Below are 10083 nucleotides of genomic sequence, written 5' to 3'. Positions count from 1 at the left end.
CACTACAACTAAATCTAAAATGAAAGAAATAATCCAAACCAAGTTTGAGCCTAGGAAAATGTCTCAATATGTCTTGTGTACATTTTAACTACAAAAATCTAAAAAACAGAACATGCACAAAAATTACAAGGGAAAATAGCAATGGTTTATGTAAGATCAACACCCTTTTTATTTCATACTACTGAAATGTTTGAAAGACGAAGGGGTGAACCTTATATAACTTAAAAACTACAAAGCAGGTAACTTGTAATAAATGAAGGTCAAGATCATGTAAAAATTGATAAATGCTAAGGTATATAAGCATATCTGGAAATGCAGGTACAAAATACAATTTGGAAAATAGAAAGAAAGCACATCTTTGCTTAGCTGACATTAGTATTGAGTTCAAGGCCTTGTTTATTAATTCATCCAAACACTTATTATAGTCCTACTTGCAGGTACCCAGGTTGAGGGCAGTGGTGACATCTGACCTTTTGTTCTGACGGCAAGGTTGAGACTAATAAAGCCAGCTCACATTGTTCCTTGAGTTGCTTCATCAGAACCATTTAGGGACCAATCAACATGAAATGGCAATTCTAGATCATTAACAAAAGTGTCCTTGATGGCTATCAAGTCTATGACCTCTGAAGCTGTGCTTACTCACTCTTGCAAAGGTCTGCTAGGCTACACGTGACAGACAGCAGGATTACTAGGTAAGTGCTCCATAGGAAGTTGAGATGAGGCAGTTGCAATGGGGAAAGAATTTATTTCCCTGCAAAAAAAAATAATAATTCTGCAAATAAAAAGAATAGTATAGACAAATGCATTTCTTAGTCGGTTTGGGTTCAGGTCTTCTTGAAACAAGATTGGATGAAAGCAAATTGCTTCCAGTCCTATAATTCTACAATACAATTACAAATGCTAAAATATCACAAAAAGGCTGTGATTAAGTATTCCCTCTTTCTTCAGGGGCGGGGAGAGAGTATTTGTGACTTAGTTTGACTATCAGACATAAGCAGCATGTGTTACAGTAAAAGTAAAACTGATTATGGTGTCAGAGCTTCTGGATTTGAATCCAGATTCTGTGTGACCTTGGAAAAGTCACCCATTCTCTGAGTCTCAATTAATTCATTTATAAATGAAGTTGGACTAAACAATCCCTAATGTCTATTTCAATTTTAAATTCTATGATTGTATATTGTATTTATAACTGTACCAGTGTTTGTAAACTACAGAAACTATAAGGTAAAAGAAGAGGGATGGAGGAAGATGGTGAGACCCTAGAATATCCCATAGGGAAATGAGATAAGTTTAGAAGACGTGGTTGCACCTACCTCCAGAACCATGGGAAGAAGTGGGAAGGGGACACACAGCCAGCTTTACTTAGTAGGAAAAAGGAGGGAGATACAGAAAAGAACTCTGGGAATGCTGGGGCAGAGTCCAAGGTTCTGGTAGGGGAAGAGAAGAGGATTATGGCAGGGAATGCAGGCAGTGTGGGTAGAAATGATGGCCAGAATGCAGGTAACAAGATCAGAATTCTGAAGGTGGTGGTATTTGGGAGTACGTGACAAAGATGAAGATTAGTGTCAGGTGGAAGGGGTTAAGGTCAAGATGATCAATCAAAGCACAGTGGAGGCCATAAGCCCTAAGAATACCTCAGATAGAATCATGCCTACTTAGGAGGGGCAGAATTTATCCAAGCAATGTAACCATCCTAGGAAGAATTCTCCCCAAACCTACAAAGACATTCTCCTGTGAAAAATAGAGACTAGTCACAAACAGGTAGATCGATGAAAGAAAGGCATAAGACTACAAATGGCCTACCATACAATGGGAAAATAGATAAGTATTTTAGATGGAATGTGATTTGTTAACAATTAACCACTTTTAACTGTTCCTTACATTCCTTACCCATCAATATGGAATAAAATTTGGGTTTAACATTGTGTGAACCCCTCCAGACCCCACTTCAGTTTCCTCTAGACTTCAGTTTCCTCATTTATAAAATGGGGAGAACAGACCAGGTAACTTGCAAGATCAATTCAATTCAGTAATCATTTACTTGCACTTGAATCCCAATTAAGTTATTGGTTTTGTGACCTTAGGCACGTTATTTGACCTCTCCAAGTCCAGGTACCTTCCCTATAAAACAGTGATAAATAATACTTGTAATAACTTTACCATTTTATAGTGAGGAAAACCCTCTCCAGTTCTTAAATCACTACATAAATGTAAGCTATTATTATTTTTATAAATAGAGCAGCCCTAGGAATGAAATAATAACACATATTCACGTTAATTTTTCATCATCAAACATTTTACACTGGACTAAAATTATGGTTTTTGATGGAATGGTGACTCACCAAAAATGAGTATTTTTGTGTTTAAAAAAAGTTTTAACCTCAACTTTATAAGGCAATTCTTAGTGAGACTGCTAGGAATGCACTTATTCTAAAATAGGATTAAAGATAAAACTGACAGAAGAGCTTTGAAAACAAAGAAAAACCACAGGAAAAGAATTTCAAATCCCATTCTCCACCTGGTTTTCTTTTTCTTTAAATAATGTGAGAAGTTAAATCTGACTGCAATTATAACCAGGAAGGTTACAAATCCAGCAAGAAGAGAAGTAAAGCTGAAATAAAAGACACACACACACACACACACACACACACACACACACACACACAAATACACACACATGCATACACACCTGTATTCCTGATTAATCAACAATTGACTAAGTGCTGACTGTATGCTAGACACTAGGAATGCAGAGCCATAAATGAAATAGTTCAAAGAACTTACTATTGATATTATTTACTATTGAACTTCTCTATTGTGACAGCTGCAAAGCACAGCCTTGCTCATGTCATTCCACTGGCTCTCTGTTGACTCCAGGAGAAAGTCCAAACTCATAAAAACATAGATCTAAAGTTAGAAGACACCTTAGAAATCAGGTAGTCTATTTCCCTCATTGAACAGATGAGGACACTGAGGCCCAGATAGGGTATGAGATTTCCCCAAAGTCACACAGGTAGTAAGTAAAAGAGCCAGAATTCAAATTCAAGTTCAGTATCTGGCATTTAAAGACCTCCAGGCTGACTCCAAACTGATTTTAGACTTCTCCTCACATACTTTGCTTTCTGGCCAAAAACTTTCCCTGTACGTGACATTCCATCTCTAGGCTCCACCCAGTCCTGGAATGGTTTCATTCCTTACCTCTGCCTCCTGAAAGCCTGAACTCTTCGTGAATCAGTTCATGTCACCTCCTACAGGAGACCTTTCCTGATTCTCTCAGTATTTTGTGCTTTCCTCCCCCAACCCAGATAAAATCAGTTGTATATATTTTGTGCTTATTTGTATTAAGTATCTTATCTGATCACCAGTCTTTCCACCTCTCCCTCTGCCTTCCCAAAACAAACTCTGCTTCTCATCCATTCCATGTCCTCCATTCCATTTACCCTTCAATTCTCTTCCAGGCCATCCCTGCACTTGCCACACACTCCTCTTTTCCCCATCTTGATCCGTTGGTGAACCAGTTCAACTCTATGTTGTTCTCTTCTCTTGAATCCCGTGCTCCCTACCGTGCCACCACTTATACTGAGTCTCAATCTTGTTTCACTCCCACCCATCTGCTACCTTCGCCCCTGAATACCTAAAACATGAATGAAGGTAGAGAAAAACACACAGCTGTTCTGAGTCCACTACAAATTTATATCACATAACTCAACAGGGCCCTCAGAGCTGCTTGGACCTAGGCAATCCTTCTATATCAACCTGATCAACTCACTTTCCCACTCTCCACAACAGCTCTTCCAAACCTTATCATCCTTCCTCAAACCTTGCATAGCTCCCCCTCCATATTCCTTCCTCCATCCTCTCAGTTGAGAATTTTGCCTCATATTTTACTGAAAAAATTGAGGCCATTTGTGGAATACTCCCTCTTCTCCACTCCTCCTCATTTCTTATCACTAAGATGCAGGTCTTCTACCACAATCCCCTTCACCTTTGTCTCATATAAAGAGGTGGCTTTACTCCTTGACTAGGCCAAGCCTTCTAACATGCACAAGTGATCTCATTTCACCTTGTCTCCTCCAGCAAATCACCCCTTCTACCACCTCACTCCCTCATTAACTTTCAGTCTCTCCCTGCTCCTTTCCTACTACCCCTACAAATATGACCATGTTTCCCTCATTCTCAAAAAAAAACCCCTCACTTAATCCTTCCATTCCCATTAACTATCATCCCATATCTCTCCTGTCTTTTGTGGTTAAACTCTGAGAAAGCGGTTAACAATAGCACCTCTGATGTCCTTTCTTTTCACTAGCTTCTTAATTCTCTGGCTTCTGACTTCATCTTTCAACTGAAACTGCTCTCTCTCCAGAGTTACCAGTGCTCTCTAACCCACCAAATTCAATAGCTTTTCCTAAATCCTCACCCTTGTCCTCTCTACAAACGTTGACACTGTTGGTCAACCTCTTCTTCTTAATATTCCCTTCTCTCTGGATTTTTAGGACACCACTCTTTCCCAGTTCTCCTCCTACCTACCTATGGGTCCTTCTCAGTCTCCTTTACTATATCTTCATCCAGGTCATAACTGTGGGTAGTTCTTTCTCATGCACTCTTCTCTTCTTGTCATATCTTCCTTTGCTTGGTGATCTCATCAGCTCCCATAAATTCAGTTATCATCATATGTATGCTGATGGTTCCTAAGTCTTCCTATATAACCCTAACTTCTCTGCTGACCTCCAGTCTCATATCTCCAACTGCCTAGTAGATATCTCTAACTAGATATCTAGTAGAAATCTTAAACACGTATCCAAAACTGAATTCATTATCTTTCCTCATACCTGGCCTACTCCAATAATCTACTGGTGAGAAGTCTCTGGCATAAGTCTCCCCACTCTAGTCCATCCTCCAATCAGCCACCAAAGTGATTTCCTCTGCAAGAAGTTTCAACCATGTCACTCTTCCTCAACCATGTCACTCTTCCTCCTCCTCATAAACTCCAGAGACTCCCAGACAAAAATGAATCAGTTGCTGCCCCCAGGGAACTTACATTCACTTAGGAAGACTACTTGTTTATAAAGAGATATGTTCAAAATAAAGGACTTATCCAAAGTCAACAGCTAGTGAGCATCAGAACCAGGACTTAAACTCAAGACTCTTATGTAGCTATCCTACACAGCTTCAATAATAGCTTACATTTATGCAGTGTTTTGTGCAGTTTTTTTTATTTAAAAAAATCCCTACACTTGCATTATTTCATTGATTTTAATCATAATTCTTCAGGCAACTTATGCTTACATAAAAGATGTCATTCCAAGTCCCTAACTTTCTTTAAATTGCTTTAAATTAACAACAACAACAATATAGTGTTTTAAAGTTTATAAACATTATCTCATTTGAGCCTTACAACAATTAAGTGAGGCAGGTATTGCTCTCATTTTACAGTTGAGTAAATAGAGGCTTAGAGAGGTTAAATAACTTGCCTAGGACACAGATAGTTTTGAACTCAGGTTTTTCTGACTCCAAATCCAACAGGTCTAACTATCTTTTGGTTTCAATGCTAAACCAACTTTATAATTCAAAATGAGTCCTTTGAATAAGCATTGCTGGAAATTGGAATGGGAGGAGCAGAATTAGTCCCATAGAAAATGTTTAAGAATCATTAGCATAGGTTCCCAAGGCTACTGTTGCTGTCATTCATGGCATTGACTCCCAAGTAGCTACTGTGTCTCAGAAGAGATGTGCTGCATGCCACTTCATTACATAAGCATGGTTCCATTACCCTAACGAGCATTTGGAAATTTTCCAGATGGCCTCAGTCAGTATGGTCTATGTCAGTGGCAAGTTGACACATGACTATAGCTTCTGCAATAGAAGGCAGGGCAGCAAACTTGGTGAAAGTGGCTCATTCCGATGGGAGATAGCATGCAGTGTAGAAGCTGATATTATCAGAGCCTTCGGCCTTTACTTGGGAATGCTCATTGTGGGACTTCAGATTACTATAACTTGCTTATTGCATAATATCTAATAATTGTTTGCTTTCTTTTCTTTCTGTATAATTTCCTTCCAGTACAGTATGGCCAGCAACCTTCCTTTCAGTAGGAAGTTAGTATTGGTTTACAGGGATAATATCCACAGAGGATTTCCCAGTTTTTAAATGAATGCTCAGCCAGAAAGACTAATACACCTAAAAGATAACCTGACTCACCTCTGACATGAAATACTGAGAAGGATGCAGGATTAATCAAAGTGGGCCCAATAGAGTATATAGTCCCTGAAAACATTCCTTTGGTAGAGGAAGGGGCACAGTCCTTCTGTAATAAAAGCAGAATGAGTCATAATTGAATTAAGATCTAGTCACCTCAGGTAATATCATCTTTGCTCTCCCATCTAACAACCCAATTCCTAGGGCCAACTGGGCCAACTGATGAAACATTTTCTTCTACTACTGAAAAAATCTTGGACCATTTTTTTTCTCTCCAGTCCTCACAAACAGCTTTCTCTGCTTGAAAAATGGGTCATTGGCTATCTTTCTTCCACCCGTAAACATAAACCTAATTGTTACTTTCTTTCTAGAAATGATGCAGCAGCAGTTGAATTTTCAGGTACTGTCAGCCCCTTGGTCAGTTTATTGGTCCCTTTCTTTTCTACTGTTGAATCTATCCCTTCTCATTAAGCCCCAACCTCTGCCCCCAAACCTAAATGACAAATAGTATACTTTCCTTATGCTGTAATACCCAACTACATCCCCCACACTCATCTACCATAGGCAAGCTTTAAGGACCAGCTTATTCATTAGTAACCTAAGAAGTCTGTTTAGTCAAGTGATGTGTTGGTAAATATTTAACAACTGGCTCTCTGAAAATTAACTGTGACACATTTTAAAATTTAATCTGCAATATTAGAACTTCATCCATCATTGTCTTAAGTCTACACAATCATCACAACAATAAATCAAGCATGCCCTGATTTACAGAATTTGCCAATTTTGGAAGTATAAATGCTGACATTGAAAATTTGACAATCAACTCTCGGAGCCATTTAAAGCTGACCTTAGTACACCTCTGCTTTAATCTATATTCTGAGAGTTCCCAGTCTCTCTCTCTTCTGTCTCTCTCTTTTTCTCCCTCTGTCTCTCTGTGTCTGTCTCTCTCTCTCTCTCTCTCTCTCTCTCTCCATCTCTGTTTCCCTGTCTCTGTATTTTGTGGATTCAGTTTTGCAGATTTTCTAAGACTATAGTAGAAAATATTCCAGAAGTCTTGGGACCACAATTAATTTTGAGGTACAACAAGCTCAATAGCTTGTGGAAAGCAGGGCTGACCTCTTCCAAGGCCCTACCAGTTTGGTGGTTTCCCTCAACAGAGGGGCAATTAATAAATCAATGAATATTTATTAAGATCCTATTATATGCCAGACACTGTGCTCTTTCTCACTGAAATCTGGGAATTCGAAAACAAAATAGAAACAGTACCTCTGGTGGAGTAGCCAGGGCAGCCTGAGAGTTAGCCTGAAGGATACTGCTGTGGGCTTATGGAAGAATTGCAATAACCCAGGAAGCATGGCATGATGACTAGCATTACTAGATTCCAGTCCCTGGAGAGTGGGTACCTCCTGAAGGCTGCACTTCTCTGAACTAGTTTCTAAATTACTGGCAAGAATTTAGATTCTCAGCACTTCAGCACAGTCAGCAAACAGCACCAACGTTTTACTTGGCACTTCCTTCGGACAACATCTTGCAGTTTACACAGCTGGTCTCCTATTATAAAAGTTTGTGGGTGACCTGTAGTACATAATATATCTTTGGCCTTTGAGAAGCTGGTTGCCATTTTTGCCCACTGACCACAAAACTTCCTGAAGGGAGATGATTCGCCACTGCTCTGATTGCCTGGATTTCTTGATTTGCCTAATTAAGTTACCATGAAGTAACTAATGCTTACATAGTTGTTCAAAGTTGAAACTATAGCAGTGCATTGTGTCTATGTTCTGCTGTGTATTAAGCTGAACTGTAAAACTATTGTCGATTGTGGACTAAAATGAAATAGTTTTTGAATAATACATTAGTTGAACATGTTTCAAGGTAAAGAAAGGCAGAGACAGACAGACAGACACATACACACAGAAAAAGAGCATTTTCTGTAGCAAAAATAATTAGGACTAGAGATGAAATTAAAGAGATCAATATGCTACAGTGAATGATGGGTAATGCTAGGAGTCAAGAATGACCTGGGTTCAAGTCCTGTGTCTGACATTCTTTCTGTGAGATCATAGTCACTAACCTCTCAGTTATTGTTCAGTCATTTTCAGTTGTGTTTAACCCTTTGTGATATATAGGTTTTCTTGGCAAAAACACTGGAGAGGTTTCCCATTTTCATCTCTAGTTCATTTTGCAGGTGAGGAAACTGAGCAAACAGGGTTAAGTGACTTGTCCAGGGTCACGTAGCTAGTATGTATCTGAAGCCACATTTGAACTCAGTAAAATGAGTCTTCCTGACTCCTGGCCCAGCACTCTATCCATTGCACCACCTAGATGCTCTAACCTAACCTGTCATTGTACCCAGCTAACTCTAAGACAATAACAATTTATCCACAAGTTGCTCATCTGCTTCTGTGGAAGGAGTATCTATACCTAATGGTTTATTACACCAAGAGTTCCCCACAAAATGATAGGCCTGGTCCAGGGGGAAAAAAAACAAAGAAATCAATATGCTAGGGTCCATAGCATAAAATTTGATCTCTGTTTTAATATGGTGTAATCATATCCAAAGTGGATAAAGTCATTAACAATGAAAGACACAAGTTTGAATTCCAACTACAGAGATTCAATGATACTTGAACTATCGGCTTTATAGGGCTGTTATGAGGAAAGTGAAACTTAAAGACATATATAACCGTGAGCTATTATTTTTACTACTTTCTGAGCTGGCAAGGCATGCATAAAAAACACTATGTAATTGTGTTTTACACACTATTCTGCTAAAATATTTAAATGTCTTCAAAAGGAAAAACAGTCTTAGAAACTAATTTTTTTAAAGATATACTTTTTAAAGCAAAAAATAACATTGACAAATCCTAATAAAGTAGAAGAGCTCTTTAGCATAAAATTTGGAAAATAGTAATATTGAAGTTGTATGGTTTAGTGCAAAGAATGCTGGATTTGGAATCAGAGGACTACTAGTCAATTTCCAGCTCTGCTGTTTATCAGCATCATGATCCTGAGAAGTCACTTGACCTTTCTGGGCCTCACCTACAAAATGATGTGATTAGATTAGAAGACCTCTCAGATCTCTTCCAACTTTTTTAAATCTAAGCAACCCAAATGCTAAATAAATATGTATACTTCAATTCAATAATTTTAATCACCTATATAAATGAGATCATAGGCCCTCATCACCTCTCAAATGCACTATTAAAAGAGCCTCTTATAGGTTTCTGTATCCAGTGTCTCTGTGTCTCCAACCCATCTGCCACACAGCTGCTAAGTTCTTAAAACTCAAGTCTAATCATATCATTCCTCTGTTCAAGACCTTTAGTGCCTTCAACAAAAGCAATGGTATTAGAATTAAAAGGGAGACAGTTGGTGGGAAAAAAAATCCTCGCAGCAAATCTCTGATAAAGGTCTGATTTCAAAGATATAGAGGGGGTTTATACAAACATATAAGAATAAGAGCCATTTCCCGAAAGATAAATGGTTCAAGATATGAACAGGCAGTTTTCATGGGAAGAGATAGAAGCTATCAACAGCCATTGGAAAAAAATGCTCCAAATCATCAAGAAGAGAAATGAAAATCAAAACAACCGTGAGGTTTACTTCATACCTATCAGATTAGAAAGACGGAGAAAAATAAAAATGTCTTCATGCATTTAAACATATTTCCGTGTGGATGAGGGATTGGATATGTCCTGCTTGGTACCCAAGGTCAGAACAAGGAACAACCAGTGAAAGTCAAAGGGAGCCATATTTCAGCTCTATAGGACGAAATAATGACAATTAGAACTGTCTGGAAGCGAAGAGAACCTTAGGAGGCAGACCTATCATGGAGGTCTTCAAGTAGAGAAAGGATTTCAATGTTTAGGATGCTTCTAGAGACATTCTTA

The 10083-nt window shown here is 38.5% G+C and overlaps 1 long non-coding RNA gene across 1 annotated transcript; it reads right to left on the bottom strand.

The window, feature by feature from the left end:
• Positions 1-662: 662 nt before the first annotated feature.
• Positions 663-7607, bottom strand: LOC110219070 (uncharacterized). Its single transcript, XR_002327507.2, has 3 exons — positions 7460-7607; positions 6197-6302; positions 663-751 (listed from the first exon to the last, which is right to left on the bottom strand). It is a non-coding gene; the product is annotated as an uncharacterized LOC110219070 (long non-coding RNA).
• Between the last annotated feature and the right edge of the window lie 2476 nt (positions 7608-10083).

This window comes from Phascolarctos cinereus, unplaced genomic scaffold (genome assembly GCF_003287225.1).
Source record: "Phascolarctos cinereus isolate Bilbo 61053 unplaced genomic scaffold, phaCin_HiC Scaffold_4;HRSCAF=312, whole genome shotgun sequence".
In the NCBI taxonomy this organism is placed as follows: Eukaryota; Metazoa; Chordata; class Mammalia; order Diprotodontia; family Phascolarctidae; genus Phascolarctos; species Phascolarctos cinereus.
Note: the sequence above shows the minus strand (reverse complement) of the source record. Positions and strands in the feature narration are given on the sequence as shown.